The sequence below is a fragment of the Lathyrus oleraceus genome, chromosome 3, assembly GCF_024323335.1.
Source record: "Lathyrus oleraceus cultivar Zhongwan6 chromosome 3, CAAS_Psat_ZW6_1.0, whole genome shotgun sequence".
Lineage (NCBI taxonomy): Eukaryota > Viridiplantae > Streptophyta > Magnoliopsida > Fabales > Fabaceae > Lathyrus > Lathyrus oleraceus.
Window position 1 is genome coordinate 201308810 of NC_066581.1, and position 24645 is coordinate 201333454.

Consider the following 24645-nt stretch of genomic DNA (forward strand, 5'->3'; position numbering starts at 1 on the left):
TTCTCTATCCAAAAACTCGTATCTTAGGTTCTTGGGCAATTCCTTAAGTTCTTGAGCTGGTTTTTGAAAGTTTGGTGAAAGGTCTGGAGTAAGGGCCAAACATTCATTAGTGTGAGGTTCTGTTTCCTTTAGCTCGTCATCCTTTTCATTTGGGTTTGAAAATGGTTTGATCATAGGTTCTTCTTGATTAAATTCCCTTATGCATTCATATATGATATCAATCGCATAACATGCGTCTCCTATGATTGGTGCCATCAGGAACTTTGAAAGAATAAACTATATCTATTCATCCCCTACTTCGGAAGTTAATTTTCCTCTTTTAACATCTATTATAGCTCCGGCTGTTGATAAAAATGGTCTACCTAAAAGGATATGGATATCGTCGTCTTCCTTGATATCCATGACCACAAAGTCTGTCGGGATATAAAGTTGATCGATCCTAACGGGGATGTCTTCTAATATGCCTACAGGATACTTTACAGATCTATCGGCTAATTGGAGGGACATCCTAGTTGGTTGTAATTCTCCTAAGTTTAACCTTTTACGTACAGCTAAGGGCATTAAACTCACACTAGCGCCTAAGTCTAGGAAAGCTTTGTCGATCACATGACTCCCTAGAATTCAAGGTATAGAAAAACTCCCAGGGTCCTTCTCCTTCTTAGCAAGTTTATTCTCGGAAATAAAGTTGCATTCTAAGGGTTTGGGATTGTCAAGCCTACGCTTATTGGTTAAGATGTCTTTGAGAAATTTGGCGTAAGATGGATTTTGGGTGATGGCTTCGGTGAAAGGAATCTCTACATGAAGCTTCTCTATTACTTTTATAAACTTTTGGTATTGGTTATCGATTTTGGTTTGTTTAAGTCTTTGCGGATATGGGATTGGCGGTTTGTATGGGGTTGGTGGTTTGTAAGTTTTATCCTTGGCTTCTCCTTCTTGGTCGGTTTGTTTTTTGGGTTCCACTGGTTCCCCTCCTTGGTTGGTAGGTATATTTTCTTTAGAAGCTTTGGACTCGCTCATTGCTGGGTTATAAGGCCCTTCGTAAGCGGTCCCAGATCGTAATGTGATAACGTTAACTTGCCCTCGAGGGTTGAGTCAAGGTTGTCCAGGGAATTGTCCTCCAGGTGTAGTTTGCGAGGCTTGGTTTTGTGCTACCTGTGAGATCTGGGTTTCAAGCATCTTATTGTGAGTAATTATATGATCAACCTTAGTCCATAATTGCGTTATCAGTTCGTTTACGTGAATGTTCTGGTTTAGGAATTCTTTATTTTGCTGAGTCTGGCCTGATATAAAGTTCTCCATGATCTTCTCAAGGTTAGGCTTCTAGGGTACAACTTGCATAGATTGATTTGGTTTTTCGGCTTGAAAACCTTGTGGTCTTTAAGGTGCAAATTTTTGGATAGGGTTCTGGTTTTTATAGGAAAAATTCGGGTGATTCTTCCATCCAGGGTTGTAAGTGTTTGAAAATGGGTTACCTTGGGCGTAATTCACTTGGTTGGTGTTCAGGTCGTTCAAAAGATTACATTCCGCCGATTCGTGTCCTTTAGATCCACAAAGTGCACACTCTGTATGGACTTCCGCTATGGTGTTAGAGTTTGTAGAAATATGTTCGACCTTAAGGGCTAAAGCGTCCATTTTCTCTTGCATCATGTCCATAGAACTTATCTCATGTATTCCACCTTGGGTCTCCTTTTTCTCTACTGATGCTCGTTCAGTTTCCCATTGGTAATGTTTTTGGGCCATATCCTCAATTAGGTCACAAGCTTCAGGGTAACGTTTGTTCATCAGCGCGCCACCAGCGGCAACGTCGATGCTCATCTTTGTGTTATAATGGAGTCCATTGTAGAAGGTATGAATGACCAGCCATTGTTCTAGGCCATGGTGTGGACACACTCTTAACAGCTCCTTGTATCTCTCCCAAGCTTCAAAAAGTGATTCTCCTTGGTTTTGAGTAAATCTAGTTATTTGGTTTCGAAGAACAGCAGTCTTACTAGGGGGAAAATATCTAGCAAGGAATACTCTCCTAAGGTCTTCCCAGGTAGTTATTGAGTTAGCTGGAAGTGAATCTAACCACGAATGTGCTCTATCTCTGAGGGAGAAAGGAAATAATCTTAAACAAATCGCATCAGGTGAAGCACCGTTGGATTTAAAGGTATCGGCCAGTTGGATAAAGACTTTTAAATGTTGATTTGGATTCTCAGTAGCGAGACCCGCGAATTGGTTATGTTGCACTAATTATAGTAAAGATGGTTTTAGTTCGAAATTGTTGGCAGGAATGAGGGGGGTTACTATAATAGAACTAGGTTCTTCGTCAGAGGGTTGGGAAAATTCCTTAAGAGATCTCCGATCGCAATTCTCGGCCATATCTTTCTTAATTCGGATGAGTAAGAGGCGTGTACGAGTGTAACGTTCGGGTTCCGCTAAAGGATCTACTAAATTTCCGGTACTACGGGTTCTTCACATTTACCGACTAATAAAGCCTTAGTCTAGACGGTGTAACAACAGGGTACGAAATTTGACGAAGTTGGTCCCCGGCAACGACGCCAAAAAACTTGATCGCTGTATTCGCAAGTGCACGAATCATGTCAGAGTAATATAAAAGATTATCAATCCCACAGAGACTAAATCGTCAATCTATCGTTTACTATTGTTACGATGTTTATCTAAGTTGGTACAAATGAGATATTGATGTCGCAAAATAACAATAAATAAAGAAAATGATAAATACAATGCAAATAAAGATAGGCTCGAATGTATTCCACGTCAGTTAAATGATGCTTCGATTGTCTAAATAGAACTACTTATGGGGAAATATTTTATACTCTTGAAAAGAATCCATTTAACAGGAAGTGTCGCTTTCGCGTATTCAGAACTGAGTTTACCCTTAAATTAAGGCCTTTTATTGTCACTTATAAAAGGTACGTAGAACGTTAAAAGTAGTAAACCTATTTTTAAGAAATAAGACTCGTAAGCTTAGTTGAAAAGTGATTTTCATTCGGAAAGTTTACCTAAGGAGTTTCCTGATTTTAAATCTATCAACGCGTCCAAAAACAGTTTCAAAAATCGTTTTTCCTTAAAGTGATAAAAATTCCTAGTTAACTAAGCCAGGGTGCTTTCACACTACTTGATTTTAAAAGATAATGACAAGGATTTAAATAAAGTAAAGCATGGCAACGAATTAAATAAACTAAAGCATGGCACGTAAAATAAAAAGTCGATTAAATTAGAACCTGCTCCAAACGGAGGCTTTAAATCTTGTACAATGAAGTAAATAAACCTTTGACTTTGAAAATAAAGATGACGGCAAAATCAAAGTGCTCCAACTCAATTACACTAAGGTGCGATAACCCCTCGATGTGATAGATTACCGCTTTTATAGATGATATTATAGTATTAGTGTTGTAAACTAAGTTGGATGATTTGGAAGTGAACTAGAACGGCCTATTTATAGAGGAACTCAACAACATGCAAAGACCAGGATGCCCTTCAACTTCTCTTTAGTTGGAATGTGGAATTCAGAGGTGGCGCCCGCCACCCCTCCATGGCGCCCGCCATGTGAGTAAATGGGGAAGTTCATGGGATCGTGGAAGTTTTCTCCTGGTTGAGGGCTGATGTGTCATGGATTCTCCTATAGCGGCCGCCATGCAGAACGCTATGAGTACAATATTTACTAAAAACCCTAATTTTTTGGTCTTTCGCTTCGTTTCTTCTAAAAAGGTCCTGAAAGAGCTAAATACGTGAAAACAACACAAAAGAGAGCATAACACAAACAAAATGATAATAAAGACCTGATAAACATGTGAAATTCGGGTCAAATACGCGGTGTTTTTCAATGTGATCAGAGTCCATTTACCCCTGGCATCCGGTTTGAACGATAAAATCTTCTTGAGCACAAGGTCACCTTCCTTGAATACGCGAGGTCTAACATTCTTGTCTAAAGCTTTCTTCGTCCTCTGCTGATATAACTGACCATGACACATGGCAGTCAATCTCTTCTCCTCTATTAAATTCAACTGATCATACCTGGTCTGACACCATTCAGCCTCAGTCAACTTGGCTTCCATGAGCAAACGCAACGAAGGAATCTCAACCTCTACGGGGAGCACTGCTTCCATATCATAAACAAGAGAGAAAGGGGTTACCCTTGTTGAAGTGCGGATGGATGTATGATACCCGTGCAAAGAAAATGGGAGCATCTCATGCCAATCCTTATATGTCACAACCATCTTCTGAATGATCTTCTTGATGTTCTTGTTTGCAGCTTCAACAACCCCATTCATCTTAGGTCTGTAGGGAGAAGAATTATGATGTGTGATCTTGAAGTCCTTGCAAAGAGCTACCATCATATTATTATTCAAGTTCGATCCATTATCAGTAATGATCTTACTTGGCACACCATATCGACATATAATCTGATTCTTGATAAACCTCACAATAACTTGCTTGGTTACATTTGCATACGATGCCTCTTCAACCCATTTTGTGAAGTAGTCAATTGCGACCAAAATGAAACGAAGTCAGTTCGAAGATTTGGGCTCAATCATGCCAATCATATCAATGACCCACATGGAAAAGGGCCATGGGGGGGAAATAATGTTCAACAGTGTCGGAGGAACATGAATCTTATCCGTGTATATTTGACACTTGTGGCATTTCATCACAAACTTGCAACAGTCAGATTCCATTGTCAGCCAATAGTAACCTACTCGCAACATCTTCTTTGCCATCGCATGTCCATTGGAATGAGTACCAAAGGAACCTTCATGGACTTGAGTCATCAATAGGTTTGCTTCGTGTCTATCCACCCATTTGAGAAGAACCATATTGAAGTTTCTCTTATACAGCACATCACCATTCAGGTAGAAGTTGCCGGCTAATCTTCTCAATGTCTTCTTATCTTTCAAAGATGCCCCAGGAGGGTAAATCTGACTTTGGAGGAAACACTTGATGTCATGGTATCACGACTTTTCATCTTTGACTTCTTCAACATTAAACACATGAGCTGGTCTATCAAGACGCATCATAGTCAAATTGGGAACTTCATTCCAATACTTCACTACAATCATTGACGCCAACGTTGCAAGAGCATCTGCCATCCGGTTTTCATCTCAAGGTATATGATGAAACTCAATCCTTGTAAAGAATGTTGAAATCCTCCTCGCATAATCTCTATATGGTATCAAACCGGGTTGATTCGTCTCCCATTCACCTTTGATCTGATTCACAACCAAGGATGAATCTCCAAAGACATCTAAATGCTTGATTCTGAGATCAATGGCCTCTTCGATCCCCATAACGCAAGCTTCGTATTCTGCCATATTATTTGTACACTTGAAAGTCAATCTTGTTGTAAATGGAAAATGCGTGCCTTGAGGAGCAATAATCACTGCCCCAATGCCATTACCATATTGATTAACAGCTTCATCAAATACCATGCCTCAACGAGAACCAGGTTCTGGCCCTTCTTCATGCAATGGTTCATCACAATCTTTCATTTTCAAGTACAAGATCTCTTCATCAGGAAAATCATACTGCACTGATTGGTAATCTTCAATTGGTTGGTGAGCCAAATGGTCAGCCAAGACACTACCTTTGATTGCTTTCTGAGATCAGTATTCAATATCATACTATGATAACAACATTTGCCAACGGGCAATTCTCCTAGTTAAAGAAGGCTTCTAAAAAATATACTTGATTGGATCCATTTTGGATATCAACAAGTAGTATGATTCAACATATATTGACGCAGACGCTTATCATCCCAAGCCAATGCGCAACAAGTCTTCTCTAGCATAGAATACCGAGTCTCACAGTCGGTGAACTTCTTACTGAGGTAGTAAATTGCAAATTCTTTCTTTCCAGTCTCATCTTGCTGACCTAGAACACAACCCATACTATCTTCAAGCATAGTCAAATACATGATCAACGGTCTTCCTTCAACAGGTGGAGACAGAATCGTAGGTTCGAGCAAATATTCCTTGATACTATCAAAAGCTTTCTGGCAGTCTTCGGTCCAATCACAAGACTGATCTTTTTGAAGAAGCTTGTATATAGGTGCATATGTGGCAGTCATGTGTGAAATGAATCTTGAGATATCTTTCTTTGGCATAGGAACAATGTTGGCCACCCATTGCAGATACTCAGCGGTCACGGGGAAACCGGCATAAATCTTCTTTTGCACCTCTTCTTTGATCTTCACTGCCATATCAGGATGCGTTCTTCTCAACTTCTTCTTGACTGGCGGACATTCTGGCTTCAACGGAAATTTATGCTCCACAATCTCAGAATCCAAACCAGGCATGTCTTGATAGGACCAAGCAAACACATCTGAATACTCTCGAAGAAGATCAACCAACCCTTTTTTCGCTTCTAGACACAGTCAAGACCCAATCTTGACTTCTTTCACATCATCCTCGGAACCCAAGTTGACTAACTCTATCTGCTCTTCGAATGGCTGAATGGTTTTTCCTTCATGCTCAAGAAGACGAGACAATTCATCACTCACTTCTTCATCACTTTCCTCCTCGGCCTCAAACACAGGGAATTCAAAATTTGGAGAAGGAGAAGGATCATTGTATTCAAAGGGGTTAGGAACCAACCTGCATAACAATTTGATATTTTGATTTTAGAGAAGTGAATTTGTGACCAAACATTATGCAGATGGACAATTATATTATTTATTTATGTTTTTTGTGATTACCATTTTCAGAATAAAGCAAAAAGTAAAACAAAATATCATATGTGGATGAATAGAATTAATTTTATTGATAATCAAATTTGAAATGCCTAACAATGTTCACTTCCCTGTTAGGCATAGGAGAAGGATTTTTTTAAAAGAAATAAAAGAAATTACTTATATCCATGCAAAATAACAGGAATATCAACAGCAGTCCAATTGTTGCAAGCCTTTCCATGCGTCATAAAATTGGTGCAGTCATCTTCTTCGTCATCCTCTAGCACTACAGCAAAGTGTTGTTCATTGCCATGAATGAACCCTCCGCTACGGAAGCTAAGTTGCATATCCTCTGATCTAGCCGTTGATGAACCTTGTAGAAAACCCAGACCGGTTTTGTTCTTGTTGTTAGAGACATCTACCATGCGCCCCCACTGATCCACATTACCTTCTTCAACAATCTTCCTTGCATCTTTCAATGAGGACATAGGTGCCTAGACTCTCTATTCAATAGCAATAGATAAGGCTTAGAACAGAGTCCCAACCTCATCCTCAGCTTCAACACAAGAGAAAGATCACATGTGGCTAACCAACAAAGCCTTTTCCCCGCCAACAATAATAAGCTTCCCATTTTTGACAAATTTGAGTTTCTGATGCAACGTGGAAGTAACAGCTCCCGCCTCATGAATACATGGCCTTCCCAATAGACAGCTTTAGGCCGGGTGGATATCCATTACTTGAAAAGTAATCTGGAAGTCACTCAGACCTATCTTCACCGGAAGGTCCATTTCACCTATCACTGTCTCGGGAGAACCGTCAAAAGCTTTGACGATTACACCACTATACCTCATGGGAGCTCCTTGATATGACAGCTTTGAAAGAGTTGACTTCGGCAGCATGTTCAACAAAGACCCGGTGTCAACTAATACATTGGATAAAGCGTCATCTTTGCAATTCATGGAGATATGCAAATCCAAGTTATGATTCCTACCCTCCTCAGGGAGTTCCTCATCATAAAAGCTGAGATTGTTGCAGGAAGTGATGTTAGCTACAATATGATCAAACTAATCCCCCGTAACATCATGTTCCACGAAAGCTTGCTCCAGAACTCTTTGTAATGCTTCTCTGTGTGCTTCTGAATTCATACGCAGAGACAATACTGAAATCTTCGAGGGGTTTGGAGCAACTGCTCCACCGTGTTAATCTTCAAATTTATGGATTCACCAGACTGACGCTTTGAAGTGCTAATCGGATCTACTACAGGTACTTCCACCTTCTCACCAACTGTTGAATCTTCCACATCTTTTGGGAACACCGGTCCAAACACTTGACCACTACGGGTCACCTTAGTAACATCAGCACTGCTCACAACAGAATTGGTTGTAGGTAACGGGACCTCTTGACCACCCTTCAACATAGTTGCATTATACTAATACGGGACAGCCTTATCGGATGAATACGGGACTCGGCCCGCTAATCGTATGACCAACCGCGATACCGATCCTTGACTGATATTGTTACTGTTACTGCTGTCATACTGAATCACCAGCCTCTCGGGATTCTTAAACACTGGAAATATCACATTCACATCGTCATCTACATGACAGGATTGAACAATCTGAATCATACCCTCATCCATCAACCGTTGGATGTCTCTTTTCACAATCATACAACCCCTCGGGTTAACACTACAGATAGCACAACCATCATGGTCATGCTCACAATCGTTTACCATACAAATGTCCTTATGCCTCGTCACCAAAGACCTTATGATGAAACGGACATCAAACACTTTGAACTCCCCAGGACAGCCGTCTACGATATTAACAAATGAATTTCCATGGGCTGGTAGTGGGTTTTCTTTCACATTAGGTGCACGGTCCTCAAAGGACATCATTCCACTCTTCATTAGCTTCTGAAATTCATATTTGAGCAGATAGCATTTCTCAATGTCATGTCTGGGTGCTCCTTGATGAAAAGCACAACAGAGGTCAGGCTTGTACCACCATGGAAGTGGTTCAGGAATTTGTGGCGGATTTCTTGGTTGTAATAGGCTCTTGAGAACCAATGATGGATAAAGCTCTGCAATGTCATAGGAATTGGGTCGAAAGAGACCTTCTTCCTCTCAAAATTTTGTTGCTGATGATTATTGGTATTGTTGTTGTTGTAGGTGTTTGCTCGTTGTTGTGGTTGTTGTTGTTGACGCTGTTGTTGTTGAATTAGTGTTGATTGATTGGCAGAAAATACTGGGATTATTGATGATACTTGATGATGGTGTTGACGGGGTGGTTTACTTCTTCTGGTCTGAGGCCTCCTCTGCCTCCCACTAATGATTGTGTTGACTTCATTATCCTTCTTCTTACTAAAACTGCCGCCATATTCACCATTTTGGTAAAGTCACTGGGGGCACTGGTGATCATCTTTTCATAATAAAATGAGCTAAGGGTCTTCAAAAATATCTTGGTCATCTATTTTTCCTCTAAAGGAGGGGTGATTTGAGCAGCGAGTTCTCTCCATCTCTGCGCGTACTCCTTAAACGTTTCCTTGTCCTTCTGAGATAGTGATATCAACTGATCTCGTTCGGGAGCCATATCAACGTTGTACTTGTACTTCTTAAAAAATTCTTCTCCCAAATCGTTGAGAGTGAGGATGCTTGCACTATCCAACCCCATATACCATCTTAGCACAGTATCGGTCAGAGTGTCTTGAAAGTAGTGGATTAACAATTGATCGTTGTCCATTTGGGTAGACATCTTGCGGGCATACATCACCAAGTGACTGAGCGGACATTTGTTCCCTTTTTATTATTCAAAGTCAGGCACTTTGAACTTCACTGGAATCTTCACATTCGGCACCAGACATAATTCAACAGCACTCTTCCCAAAAAGGTCCTTACCTCTCAAAGTCTTCAACTCCTTGCGTAGCTTAAGAAATTGATCTTTCATCTCATCCATTTTCTCATAAACGTCCGTACCCTCAAATGGCTCGGAATGATAAATGGTGTCTTCTACGCGAGGTAAGGTGTGCACTACAGGCGGTGGTACATACATGACCGGGCTAGATGCCGACATAGAAGCAAAAGTAGGCGCAAAGCCTTCAGGCATGAAGTTCGGTGGCATTCCCCACAGGAATCCGGAAGGCATAGCAGGTGCGAGATGAGCGGTAGCAGCAGGCATGGTAAAGGTAGCCACCTCTGAAATGACAACCCTCTAAGGAGGAGGAGTTGCGGACGTTGGAGAAGACTGGCTATATGCAACTAGAACTGACTCCATCATGGCAGTCAGGCGGGCAATCTCGTCCTTCAACTCTCTATTCTCTTCCTCAAGATGTTCCATGATTCTGGAGCGATTGGCACGAGTATTGTACCGATGATTCAACATGGCTGAAGCACCGAAGAAACACCAATGAGACATTTGGCGAAAGAGAAACCTGGTTATGTAAATGATGCATGAAATGCAATGCTTGATTATTCATTTTTATTTTTTTTCAGGGAACCTACTATATCATTTGCAAATATTTAACAATAATTGCAATAATTTGATATGACCAAAAATCTCTTTTCATTTATATCAATTGGAAGGATTACACTGAGTACAATTTCAAAAACCAAATGAAAAATACAAGAGAAAAGGAGATTAGTCATCCTAAGGATCCCTAACAACAACGTTAGAAGATCTGGCTGCAGGCGCATACTTCCTTCGAATGCGTCGAATCTCGTTCTCAAAAGAAGCCTTCATCTGAGTCTTCTCGGTCCAAGCAACGGAAGGATGAGGCATGCTAGAAGATGAAACCTCCGGCTCTCTCAGCCTCTTTGTCACTCGGTCTTCAAGTATTTCAATGAGTGCATCTTTGTCCTTAGACTCCAACTACAACTCCTCATGCTTTTTGCTCAAAGCACAAAAGCGCTCTTCCCACATACCCTTCCCTTACTTCATCTAGGCGAGTGCGTCTTCCAACTCATCTATATTTTGGTTAGGGAGAGTTAATGGCTTAACCACAACCATAGACATAGGTCTCTCACAAGGATAAAGCATGTTCAACTCCAAAGCTCTCTTCTTCACCCAAAGAGTGTAAGCTTCCAAAGCTACACACTTGCGCGGACTAAGCTCGGACCTTCCTTTCCTATGCATATTATGCCAAACATGTACAATATTCTGCTTCAAATGTTAGGGATCTTTACCCTCTTGATAGAAAAGACCTTCTAACAAAGTGTTATTAGGTTTGTCTCTCAAGGGGAACCCAAGTTGACGACGAGCCAAAGCAGGGTTGTAGTTAATTCCTCCTTGTGTACCAATGAGAGGCACATTAGAGAATTCACCACAGCAATCAATAATCTCCAAACTGCTCAAAGAAGCATCATACCAAACTATATCATCATTAGTGAGAGACATAAGTCTCTAAGACCACCGTAGACATCGTTTGTTCTCCACAAAAGCTACATCAATAAGACGAATGAATGGCTCATAATACACAAACTCACACAAGGCTAAAACCCTAAAACTCTCTCTCTCTCTCTCTCTCTTTATCGTTCGTATCTTGTGTGTGTAAAGTAGGTTTTACATGGGCTTTAAATAGAAGCTTTTTGAATGGGCCTGGGCCGCATAAAACCCTAATTCTATTTTACTTGCGTATCTCCTAAGAAACAGCAGCTAATCATCCCTTATTGGAAAATAGATCATTCTGGTTTAAAATCAAATTACTTCTTGAATAGCACATTCAATCTCCACATAAGCACACACAGATTTGCATGAAAAGCGCAATACCAAAATACATAACATTCAGACTGAACGTTCTGTATACACATGTCTTAACATCGGGTCTGACATCTTAGCTAAATCATGCACAACCATATTTAAACAACCTGCAGAAAGCTGATATCACATGTCAAGACAACACGCGTGACATCTTGTGATAACACTAAGTTTTAACAAAATTGATGCCAACACAAAGAACCAACAAACTCCCCCTTTGGAAAATTTTGACTAAAACATACATCAGAACATACGTTCACAAGAAATCAATCAAAGTATCATTTCAGCAACAGAAGTAAACATACACACATTTCTAGCGAAAATAACAACTAGTAAACACACATGCGCTTGTGTTCAGAACACACCACCTCCCCCTTCAGCTAGTCCACACCAAGCATCAATTTGCTTCACACAAACAGAACATTTCTCCCTCTTTGTATCAAACATCATCTCAAACATCATCTATAGATATAGCTACTTCTCCCTCTTTTTAGCCAAAACAGACCAAAGAGACAAAATAAATGTATATTTAGTCATAAACCAAAACGTCAAAAGTTAAGGGGCTACAAAACCAAGTACATAATCAGTTGTAAGCAAGTTGAGATACAAACCAACAAAACAGCAAAACAGAATTGCCAAAATCAAGAAAATCCATCACATCAATCGGGACCAAAGTCAAAGGATCTAATTAGAGGAGCTTGAGCTTGCAGCTTCATCAGCACTAGAAACAGAATTGCCACTTGTCTCATCATCGTTTGCAGACCTCTCACTAGAGGTGTGGGCTTCATCTTTCTTAGCATGTTCAATATTTTCACCTTCAGCTTGCTCCAAGCTTGCAATAAAGGCTTCCAACGATTGTTTCCTAGCTGTTCTTACCCTTATCCCTTCACCTAGCTCTTTACAAGTCTCCTTAAGCTCAGCAATATTCTAACTTTTGAGGCTTGCTTTTTCATGGCAGATGTCATGACAATATCTTCGACATGACTGCCTTCAAACAGTTTATAGTGCACAGATAGAGCAGGTTTTCTTCTACTAGGTAAATCATTAGAACTCAGAATACCAGGGTGTTGATTCAGGATAATCCCACAAATCATAGAGGGAAAGGCAATAGGAAGCTTAACTGCATTAGTAGATGCATGCTTGATGATTTGTTCAAACATATATCTACCATAGTCAAAATTCATTTTGGTTCAAACAACAAAGATAAACCTTCTAAGGGTATTAGCAATTATGGAAATATGGTTGGTAGGCACCCAATTTGCAGCTCCTATTTTATGCAATATATCATACTTGATAGTCAACTTCCCAATTGGAAGATGCTTTTTAATAGGCCACCCCTTCACCTGCCTAGCTATAATTTCTCTACATACCTCATTGTCTGTAGCTTCCAATTCACCTGCACCCTCAACTTTTCTTCCTAGAAAATTGTTAATAACAGTGGGAGAGAATGTGATACACTTACCTCTCACAAACACTTTGCAAAATTCCTTGTTGTTCTTATCAACAATATCCTCAGGAATGTTGACAATGAATTCCTTAACTAAACCCTCATAGCACTGAGATAACCCAGCCACAGTCTTCAACAACTGTAATACCCCAAAATTTACCCTTCATTTTTCCTGGAAGCATGGGATTATGTTTTACACTTCATTAGCATCATATTAGGTCATACTCATTGCATACTGCATTAGTGACATGGAGATCAGGTTTTGATCGATCACTCCTTAACAGAAGGAGCCCACACAAAGCAAGATTGAAAATTGGACTTCATTTTCTATGTATACAAGTCTCAAGGGTCTCAGGGGGGTCCAAGTATCTTATTATGGTCCTCAGTTCATCAGTGAAGGATTCAAAGCTATCAGAGTGTTCATCTGGATTTAATCAGAAATTAGGGTTTCATGGCTACCTGCAACAGGCAATGTTTGGTTGGAAGTAGAGGAGCTCATCCATGTCATGATTAGAGAGGCATCTTGGCCTAGGAAGATTCACAATTATCTCAGAAAGATCCATTGGCAATCAGTGCAATCAATTCCTGATCATTTTGCCCTAAAACTAGGGTTTGGTATAAAATCAGTTTTTTTCTGATTCTTTGGGTGAAACTCTTTCCCATGGCCCTCCATATGTCCACAAGGGTCTACATACAAAAAATCAGCTCTTTATTTGAGCTAGAAGTGCTTCAATTGATCAATGGAATCGAAAATCAGACAGTTTGGGAAAAGTCAATTGTGGGGCTAGAAAAGTCCACTCCGGACATTTTGAGAGTGGAATCTCAAAATCCATGCCTAGGGGATCTTACATGTTAAATATGATGAAGGTTGGATCATGGATTCATCATTTAATCAGGAATTGGAAAAGTTACTTAATTTGGAAATGGTTGACTTTCCATTTAGGGTAAGTTTTCATGATCGTTGGACTCACTTTAAGCCCATTTTGCATCAAGATAAATGCTCCATTTGAAAATTTCTCCAACATGAAAGTTGTTCCTCTTGTTCCAAGCTTTCAAGAGATATAAATTTTTCTCCATTTGGATTAGAATTGAGAAAGTTATGCTTAGTCAAAGTGAGACATTTTTTTAGGACACTTAGACAAATTTCTAAGTCCAAAATCTTCAAAATTTGTGAAGACTTCTTGGCCAGTTTTCTTGCACTTCAAGGCATTATTTGAAAATAATTTCTTCACAACAATTGTACCTTTCCATGTCCTCTTTCACATCCTTTTAGAATCATATCATTTGGATCCATGGTTTGAGAGATACATTCATTTAAAGTGGGTACCATGACTTGATTTTCTAGGCAGATTTTGGGCCTGGCTGGCCCAATCAGATTTTCTAAGCATGCTGCACAAACCAGTCACGTTTTTTACCTCTTTTAGCCATGCATTGGACATCCATTCACTTAAGTTTGGCCCAAAATAACAACATTTTACACCTCACTTCACACTTTTATTCTTATGGATAAATCACTTATTAAAAAGCTCATGAGAACACCTAATCCACCCTATTTAAGAAGCTGAAACCCTAACCCTAAAGGAGCATTGGAATTTTGTGGCAAGGAGGCAAAGCTTCATCACATATTAGATTTCATTCCACTTCTATTTTCCATTAGGTAATCATCTCTTCCATGGCCATGTTTTGATATATCTACGCTTGCTTACCATGTTCATCACCATTAATCCTTCCATTTTCATATTTCTTTTTCTTATTTAAAATATTTTCTTCGTCCATAAAGTTACCCAAAAATATTTTTCACATTTCTTAACGTTTTACATAATTTTATATAATTTTTATTTTCGTATTTTTTTAATATTAATATTTTATTTTAATTATTTATTCTAAATGGTCCATTTTAACACACTTTTTTTTATTGATTTTATTTTTATGACTTAAAATTATTATTAGCATTTGATTTTTGGGATGAAGGTTGAACACTGTCTCATGGTCAACCTGACCTTTTCTTGGAATTTTATTTCACATTTTCAATTTAGTTTTGACCTAGTTTGGTTGGTGGACTTTTAATTTGACTTCTGTTTTATTTTAATTAATTCACATACCAATTTTCATTATTTTGAAAATCTTTTTGGGGGATGATGATGTCCTGACCCCACCTTATTTCTTTTAATTTTTCATAATTTTCTTGATTAATTTACTACTTATTCTTGATTTATTTCTAACCTAGTCTTATTAATTGACTTTTGGTTTGACCTATGTTTTGTTTTAATTAATTCACGTGCCAATTTTCATTATTTTTAAAATCTTTTTGGGGGATGATGATGTCCTGACCCCGCCTTATTTAGTTTAATTTTTCATAATTTTCTTGATTAATTTGCTATTTATTTGTTATTTTTTAAGTTGACTTGAATTTTCAGTTGAGTTCTTTATGATCGATGTTTGACTTAGGGATTGCTTATGGCAATTGAAGAGATCTTTTGATCCTACCTCGTTCATATCATATGCCATGTATTAGCGGCCTTTTACCTTGATTTTATTTGGTCCTTACCTCATATCCTGATTAAATTATTCAGTGGACCCTTCGTGTGCATATTTTCATCTGTTTGATTTATCTGTTATCTTTTATACTTGTTTCTCTCATTCATGCTTTCTATTGCTTGATTATTTAACATGTTCATACTACCATGAATTGTTTAAATGCTCCATTATTTGATTCTTTGGTTAGATTATATATTGTTTATTTATCCAATCTTATTGATAACTGTTGCCTACTTGTATGATGTATGACGCATATATTCTTATTGTTTGTTTGCCATGAACAATCCCCATTCATAACAAATGTACCCCTCTCCCATAAAGTGTATAATATTTATTTCTTTATTTATTTATTCACCTGTTAATTTAAGAATTAAAACAAACATCCGATAACCATTTCGAAATAAGATCAAAAGCTCGATCCAACGTCGAGTAATCATTTTCAAAACTTAACAGAACCAACACGCATTCATCCATCCTCTTGTAAGTCGACTGCCTCAGGCCTCGCCATCTACCTGTAAGTCGATTGCCTCCGGCATCGCCATCTACCCTTATCCGTAACTCCTCTCCGCGCTCGATCCGTCGACTCTTGTTCTGTTTAGGTAGCACCCATTAGGGAGAACCCTTTGTATGATAACATAGGTAGAATTCCCCTATTCTTTGCATGCTAACATTCGGTAGATGTTCCCCTTTGTAAATCCTAACACATAGGTCCATATTGCATGACAACTCTAGAGCAGAGCTTCCCCACTTTTAGACCTTCCGTGCGTCTCCGATCTTATAGCATTTCAGTCCATTCTATTGCAAAGAGGTAACTGCCTAAGAGTCGATTCAACAAGCTGCGACACCTACTACTAGGACGTTGAACACACTGCCCACTTTCCTTTGACACAGCTGGTGTCCTCTTTTGTAAGTCCATGTTCAGATGGCGATCCTTAACCCCTAGTTAGGCGAACTACGACAACTCTGATTCTCATGTTCAGATGAGATACGTAGGCACGAGATGCGATGTCTTGCCGAGTTTGACTGACGACTAACAACTAATCCTTGCTTTCTTTCGCCCTTGCTGCGATTCTTTTCTCTCACCCTCGTTGCGATCGAGACCGTCCCTTTCCCTTGCCCTAGTTGCAATCGAGACCCTTGTTCCCGTAGTTAGCCGAACTACATTTTGCTCTGATTCTCATTCCAGATGAGATACGTAGGCATAAGACGCGACGTCTTACCGAGCACACTTATCTTTAACCCATAGGTAGCCGAGCTACGAAGACTCTGATTCTCATACTCATATGAGATACGTAGGCAGTGGATGTGACATCCTTGCGAGTCATTTTCTTTTAACCTTCCTTTTAGTAAATAGTACTTTAGATATACCTACACCCTTTAGACTAGAACAACACTTATGAAAAGGGCTCCCTAGGAGTACCTAGGATGTTTTGGGTGCTTAAAACCTTCCCATTGCATAACCAACCCCCTTACCCAGATCTCTGACATTTTTACTAGTTTTTGATTCGATAAAACTTTTAGGTTTTTGTTCGCTTTCTAACCATTCCTTTGGATAAATAGAAGTGTGGGGGCGACTCGACTTGTATGGTTTACCTTGGATTTAGTCAATATCTCTAATGGTAATGAATACCTCGCTACAACAACCCAGTAGCCTTTATCAGGTCCATGACCTCCTTGATTTCAGCAGCATCCTTTCCTAACTCCCTTTCCATAGTCACCCTTCTTTGAATCACAAATTTCCATTTGGCAGCTCTATCCTCAAGATGGAAAGAGATATTATCCAAATGCGCAGCAACAACTTTACCAAGGGACTTCCTCACAATGGTTTTCTTCACAGGGGAGATGTCAGGGACATCTTCCTCAACATCCTCTTCAGACTCAGAATCTTCTCTAACCTTCCTCTTTTTCACTTCAACCTTGCTCCATGATTTGGAGGGACAATACCAGCAGTCTTCTTAGTTTTTCTAGCTGACATAAGTTCAAGCACAAATCTTCCTTTTCGAGTTTTCATACGTTTAGCCACACTTGGCTTTAGGTGATGAAGTAAATTATTCTCTTGATCATCAGACCTATCATCCTCTAGGTCAATCACATCGTTTGCATCATCATGCTTCTTAGAGTGGGAAGCATTGGCAGTTTTAGATGCCACAGATTTTCCTTTACCATACATAGTTTGCCCTAGGGAGCACAAACCTTCAGCAACCATGTCCTTCTCATAACTGGAGGAATTGTCATTCTTCTCACTATGTTGTTCAACCTCAGGAGAGGGGTACATTTTAGATAGGGGAGTAGAGACTCCCTTCACAGAATGTCCTTCATTAAGGATTCTAGTGACTAGGTTTCTTATGACATAATCAATGTGGTGTATATCTTCCTTAGAGTTAGTGGCATGAGTTGAGACAGAAGAGATACTAGAGATGTTACCTTAATTGGGGCATGCAGAAGCTGAGGCATCTATGGGATGGTTTAAATCAAGGGCCTCGCAAGGAATAACTGATAGAGGAACCACATCCAGAATCTCACATCGTGAATGTCCATGGAAGGAACGCTAACCTTGTGAGTAGACTTCGTAGTTTTTGAAGTAGAAGTAGTTTGATGATGTGACATCTTGAAGTTTTTATGGAAAAAATGTTTTTGCCCTAGCAGAGGAGTGTGAGGAAGGAGCGGGAAGATGGAAGAGTTGGAGTAGGTAGTGAGGTTATAGGGGTAGCGTGTGAAAACGCAATAGATGGTATTTCCAAAACTAGGTGATGATTTACCTTAATGCGGGCGCTTTATTTTAGCCACATAGACACTACTTTGCTTACTTTTCCCACTCCATATTAATTGCTACAAGTCTTCGTAAATGCAAATCCCTAATTTTCCTCTCAGGACTTCAAACTGATTTGCATCCAATGCCTTTGTAAAAATATCAGCTAACGGCATCTCAGTAGCAACATGCTCTAAGGCTACAATATTATCCTCCACGAGTTCTCTAATAAAATGGTGACGGATATCAATGTGTTTTGTCCTGCTGTGCTGAATAGGATTCTTAGAAATGTTTATAGAACTCAGTTTGTCACGGTACAATGTCATGACATCTTGCGTGACATTGTATTCAGTCAGCATTTGTTTCATCCACACCAGTTGAGAACAACTACTTCCAGTTGCTATGTATTCAGCTTCAGTAGTAGACAGAGACACACAATTTTGCTTCTAACTAAACCATGATATTAAATTGTTCCCCAAGAAGAAGCATCCTCCTGATGTGCTTTTCCTATCATCAGCACTTCCAGCCCAATCAGCATCATAATATCCAGACAGCACATATTCAAATCGATGAGTGTATAGCATCCCATAGTCACTAGTGCCATTGACATATTTCAGGATCCTTTTCACTTGGTTTATATGGCTCACCTTTCGTTCCGCTTGATATCTAGCACATACACCTACAACAAAAGCAATGTCAGGTCTGCTTGCTATGAGATATAGCAGACTCCTTATCATGCTTCCGTAGAGACTTTGATCCATACTGACACCATTTTCATCTTTAGACACTTTCAGATGAGTAGGAGCAGGTGTCCTCTTGTGCCTTGCATTCTCCATGCCAAACTTCTTAACAATATTTTTGGTATATTTACTTTGAGATAGAAAGGTAGAATCTTCCATATGCTTGACTTGCAGGCCAAGACAATAGGTTAGTTCTCCAAGAAGTCTCATTTCAAATTCAGACTGCATTTGCTCAACAAAATGTTGAACCATCTTACTTGACATCCCACCAAACACAATATCATCCACATATATCTGAGCCACCATGATCTTTCCTCCTTCATCTTTGACAATTAAAGTCTTATCAATGCCTCTCTTCCTGTATCCATTGTCAATGAGAAACACTATGAGTCTATCATACCAAGCTCTAGGAGATTGTTTTAACCCATAGAGAGCTTTTCTCAACTTATACACATGCTTTGGAAGATTTGAGTCTGCGAACCCCTTAGGTTGTTCAACATACACTTCCTCATTTAAGTAGCCATTTAAGAAGGCACTTTTCACATCCATTTGGAACAGTTTAAACTTCAGAATACATGCCACTCCTAGCAATAATCTAATGGACTCCAGGTGAGCTACAGGAGCAAATGTTTCATCAAAGTCAAATCCTTCAACTTGAGTGTATCCTTGTGCTACCAATCTTGCTTTATTTTTAGTAACCACACCTTTTTCATCAGATTTATTCTTGTAAACCCACTTTGTTCCAATAACATTTATTCCTTCAGCTCTTGGAACCAATTCCCATACTTCATTTCTCTTGAATTGGCCTAACTCTTCCGGCATGGCATTGATCCAGAATTCATCAGTTAAGGCTTCTTTGACATTCTTAGGCTCAATCTTGGACACAAAACAGGCATGTGAGATCACTTCCCTTGATCTAGTGGTGACCCCTTTATTTGGGTCTCCTATAATGAGATCTTTAGGATGATCCTTCTGAATTCTGATAGAGGGTCCCTTATTAACTTTATTAGCTCAGGTTCAGCTTAAGTGGACTCACTCTCATTACTTTTGTCCAGGAGATCAGCTGGGGCATCATTCAGAAATGTTTCAACATCGTCTGTGACATCAGTCTCTTGATCATCAACAACAACATTTATAGATTTCATCATAACTTTTATTCTGGAATTAAAAACTCTAAAAGCTCTGCTGTTTATTGAGTAGCCCATAAATATTCCTTCATCACTCTTGGGGTCCACTATCCTTCTTTGTTCACGATCAGCCAGGATATAACATTTACTACCAAACACATGGAAGTATTTGATAATAGGTCTTCTTCCCTTCCAGATTTCATATAAAGTCGTTAGGGTCCCTTTCCTCAAGGTTACTTTGTTGTGAACATAACAGGCCGTGTTCATAGCTTCGGCCCAGAAGTAGTAAGACAACTTCTTAGCATGAATCATAGCTCTAGCATATTCTTGGAGAGTTCTATTTTTCCTTTCCACCACGCCATTTTGCTGAGGGGTAATGGGAGAAGAGAACTCATGACCAATTCCTTCAGATGAACAGAATTCAGCAAATTGATTATTCTCAAATTCTTTCCCATGATCACTTTTGATTCTGATAACATGACTCTCTCTTTCTCTTTGAAGTCTTTGGCAAAGATCTTTGAACACATCAAACACATCATATTTTTCCCCTATAAAATTCACCCAGGAATATATGGAGAAGTCGTCCACCACAACATAAGTATACCTTTTCCCACCAAGACTTTCCACTTGCATAGGTCCCATCAAGTCCATGTAGAGAAGTTCCAGCATTCTAGATGTGGTGCCATGTTTGATCTTCTGATGTGACATCTTTGTCTGCTTTCCAATCTGACATTCACCACAAACTCTTCCTTCATCAATCTTTAACTTTGGGATTCCTCTAACAGCTTCAACATATATGATCCTCTTCATTCCTTTAAGATGCAGATGACCTAGTTTTTGATGCCATAGTTTCACTTCTTCTTCTTTAGCTAGAGCACATATTGATGAATAGCTAGTTTCTTGAGAATTCCATATATAGCAGTTGTCCTTAGACCTGACCCCTCTCATGATCACCTCATTTTTTGCATTAGTAATCAAGCATTCAGTTTTTGTGAAGTTCACATTTAGACCTTGGTCGCATAGTTGACTGATACTGATCAGGTTTGTAGTTAATCCTTTAACAAGTAACACATTATTAAGGTTAGGTACTCCAGGATAGTTCAGCTTTCCAATCCCCTTGATTTCACCCTTTGCTCCATCACCAAAAGTTACATAGCTGGTGGCATGATGTTGGAGGTCAATTAGCAGGTTTTTGCTTCCAGTCATGTGTCTGGAGCATCCACTATCAAAGTACCAATCTTCTTTGGCTGAGACTCTGAAGGAGGTGTGAGCTATCAAGTTAGTAGCACCAGCCCTAGGAACCCACTATTTTATATTAACAGGGATATGTTGTTTGGGTCTAGGTGGATGATGAGTAGGACTAGGATAACCATACAGCCTAAAGTAGAATGGTTTTATGTGGCCAAATTTCTCACAGTAATGACATCTCCATCTTTGGTGTTTTCCTTTATGTTGTCTTTCCTTATGATGTCTAGACACCTGATGTGACATCTTTAGTTTGCTACCAGTGGGACTACAATCAGGAGAGGACTCATTAAACCCAAGGCCAATCATGTCTCCTGCCATCTTTCCAGTCTGGAGGATTTTGTCTAAGGTGTCAGATCCACTATTTAGCATTCTGACATACTTCGTCATCTCATCCAGTTTGGAGTTCAGGAACACAACTTCGATCTTCAACTTAGAAATGGTTTCTAAGTGTTCTTTCTTCTCATCCTCTAGTTGGGTTATCAGTTTCTTCTGGTTCTCCCCTTGTTGACACACTTCTTCACTTCTGAAACACAACTTCCTGTAGGAAGTAGTTAATTCATCAAAGGTTAATTCATCATCACTGGAGTCTTCATCAGAATTCCATCTTCCAGTCAAGGTAGTCCCAAGATTGGCAGACTCTCCTTCTGTTTCACTTTCAGAATTGTCATCAGACCAAGTAGCAACAAGACTCTTCTTCTGTTTCTTGAGATGGGTCCCACATTCAGCTCTAATGTGTACATACCCTTCACATTCATGGCACTGAATTCCTTTTCCCTGTTTGGATTTTTCCTCAGATTTTGTTCTTCTTCCAGCATCATTGGGCCTACTAATGTCAAATGAGTTGTTCTTGACATTAGACTTTGACCTTACATCCATCCTCTTCAGGAGTTTGTTGAATTGTCTCTCAAGTAATGCTACATCATTTGCCAGACCTTCATCAGTATCCTGTCTACTGTCTTCCTCTTTATCTTTAGTGTTTGACATAAAGGCTATACTTTTGACTTTTTTTTCAGATCCATCACTCATTCCCAACTCGAATGTTTGGAGGTATCCAATTAGCTCATCCCATCTCATCTTGCAGATATCTTGAGATTCTTCTATGGCTGTCACTTTCATGGCAAATCTCTTGGGAAGTGATCTGAGAATTTTCCTCACAAGCTTTTCATCTGACATCTTCTTGCCTAGGGCTTCTGAGGCATTAGCAATTTCAAGGATATTCATATGGAAGTCATGAATACTTTCATCTTCTTTCATCCTCAAATTCTCAAACTTAGTAGTAAGCAACCGCAATCTAGATATCTTCACTCTAGAGGTACCTTGATGAGTGGTTTTGAGAATATTCCAAGCATCTTTATCCACCTCACAGTTTATCACCAGTATGAAGATGTTCTTATCAACCCCATTGAATATAGAATTCAATGCTTTAGAGTTTCCAAGAGCTAGTTCATCCTCCTCCTTGTTCCATTCTTCCTCAGGCTTCTTATCAGTTGTAACTTCTCCTTCCTTCGCAATGAAGGTATGTTCCCAGCCTATTAAAACAACCTTCCAAGCCTTATTATCCAAAGATTTCAAGAAGGCTACCATTCGAGGTTTCCATTAGCTATAGTTAGATCCATCCAGAATTGGTGGTCTGTGTACAGATCCTCCATCTCTATCCATAGTACCAGAAAGTAACGTCCCAAGATCTCACCCAGAACCAGAGCAAGATGCCTGCTCTGATACCAATTGAAATTCTGGTATCAAATATGATATTTTGAAGGTAATGTCACGACACTAATATCTGAGCAACAAATAAAATATAAACAAGATAAAAACAAAGAAACAATTGAACAAGCGACACAAGCAATTGTTAACCCAGTTCGGTGCAAACTCACCTACATCTGGGGGCTACCAAGCCAAGAAGGAAATCCACTAAACAAAATTAGTTCAAAGACTCTCAGTAAACAACTTCAAGTTATAGTCTTTTCACCTAATCTTTACCCGTGTGACTTCTATCTAAGAACTCTTAGATATGAGATCCTACTCACTCCCCCTCAATCACAGCAATGATATAATAAAAAATACAAAAATAAAGAAGACACACTTCAAGGACAAATACTTGATCTTGCTTAAAAGCTTCAACCAAGTAAACAAATACACTCGTACTTCAAAGCTTAGAGTGGAGAAATTACAACATAAAAGTCAGTCCAATTCATACATCAATAAGATAAATGAATGGCTCACAGTACACAAGCTCACACAAGGCTAAAACCCTAAAACTCTCTCTCTCTCTTTATTGTTCGTATCTTGTGTGTTTTGTAAACCAGGTTTTACATGGCCTTTAAATAGAAGCTTTTTGAATGGGCATGGGCAGCATAAAACCCTAATTCTATTTTACTTGTGTATATCCTAAGAAACAACAGTTAATCATCCCTTATTGGAAAATAGATCATTCTGGTTTTAAATTAAATTACTCCTTGAATAGCACATTCAATCTCCATATAAGCACACACATATTTGCATGAAAACCGCAATACCAAAATACATAACATTCAGACTGAATGTTCTGTATACACATGTCTTAACATTGGGTCTGACATCTTAGCTATATCATGCACAACCATATTTAAACAACCTGCAGGAAACTGATATCACATGTCAAGACAACACGCGTGACATCTTGTGATAACACTAAGTTTTACCAAAATTGATGCCAACACAAAGAACCAACATCATCTTTTCCTTTCAATTGATTTTCCCGCTCCTTTTTCTTATGTTCTGAAGTACGGATCCTCTTTTCCTAGATGTTTATTTCTACCTTCATCCTAGCTAGAGCCTCTTAAAGATCCTCTCTACTCTTGGTGAGAACAGAAGGTGATGATGGTGTAGCAATACAAAAATAAGGCTCCTCGGGAGAGTAAGGCATTTTAAGACTACAAGCTCTAGCACGAACCCATTTAGTGTAAGGTTCGAGAGTAATGTAATCCTTCCTCCCTAAATGTTCCTTGTCTTTCTTATGGATGTTACGCCAAGCATTCACAGTTTTGTCCCTTAAACCTTGATTCCCTTCTTCATTAAGGTAAAATAAAATTGCCAGCCAAATGTTGTCAGACTTATCCTTTATAGTATACCCAAACTGACGTTTGGTAAGAAAAGGGTTGTAATTAATTCCCCCGTGTATACCAAGAAGAGGTACATTAGGTACTTCCCCATATCTCTCAATGATTGCCTCAATGTCATAAGTTGGAATATACCAAGTTAAATCTGCTTGGGCGAGGGACATAATCCTTTGAGACCACCTAGGTTTATCTGGGTCATTTTTGAAGAATCTGGATTGTGGTAAGTGTGAGATAACCATTTGTATAGCAGAGGAGGACAACATGTGATGGCTCCATA

At 39.2% G+C, this 24645-nt stretch overlaps 1 non-coding gene across 1 annotated transcript; it reads left to right on the plus strand.

The window, feature by feature from the left end:
• Positions 1 to 1870: 1870 nt before the first annotated feature.
• On the plus strand, positions 1871 to 1977 carry LOC127133036 (small nucleolar RNA R71). The gene has a single exon (XR_007807033.1). It is a non-coding gene; the product is annotated as a small nucleolar RNA R71 (small nucleolar RNA).
• The last annotated feature ends 22668 nt before the right edge of the window (positions 1978 to 24645 follow it).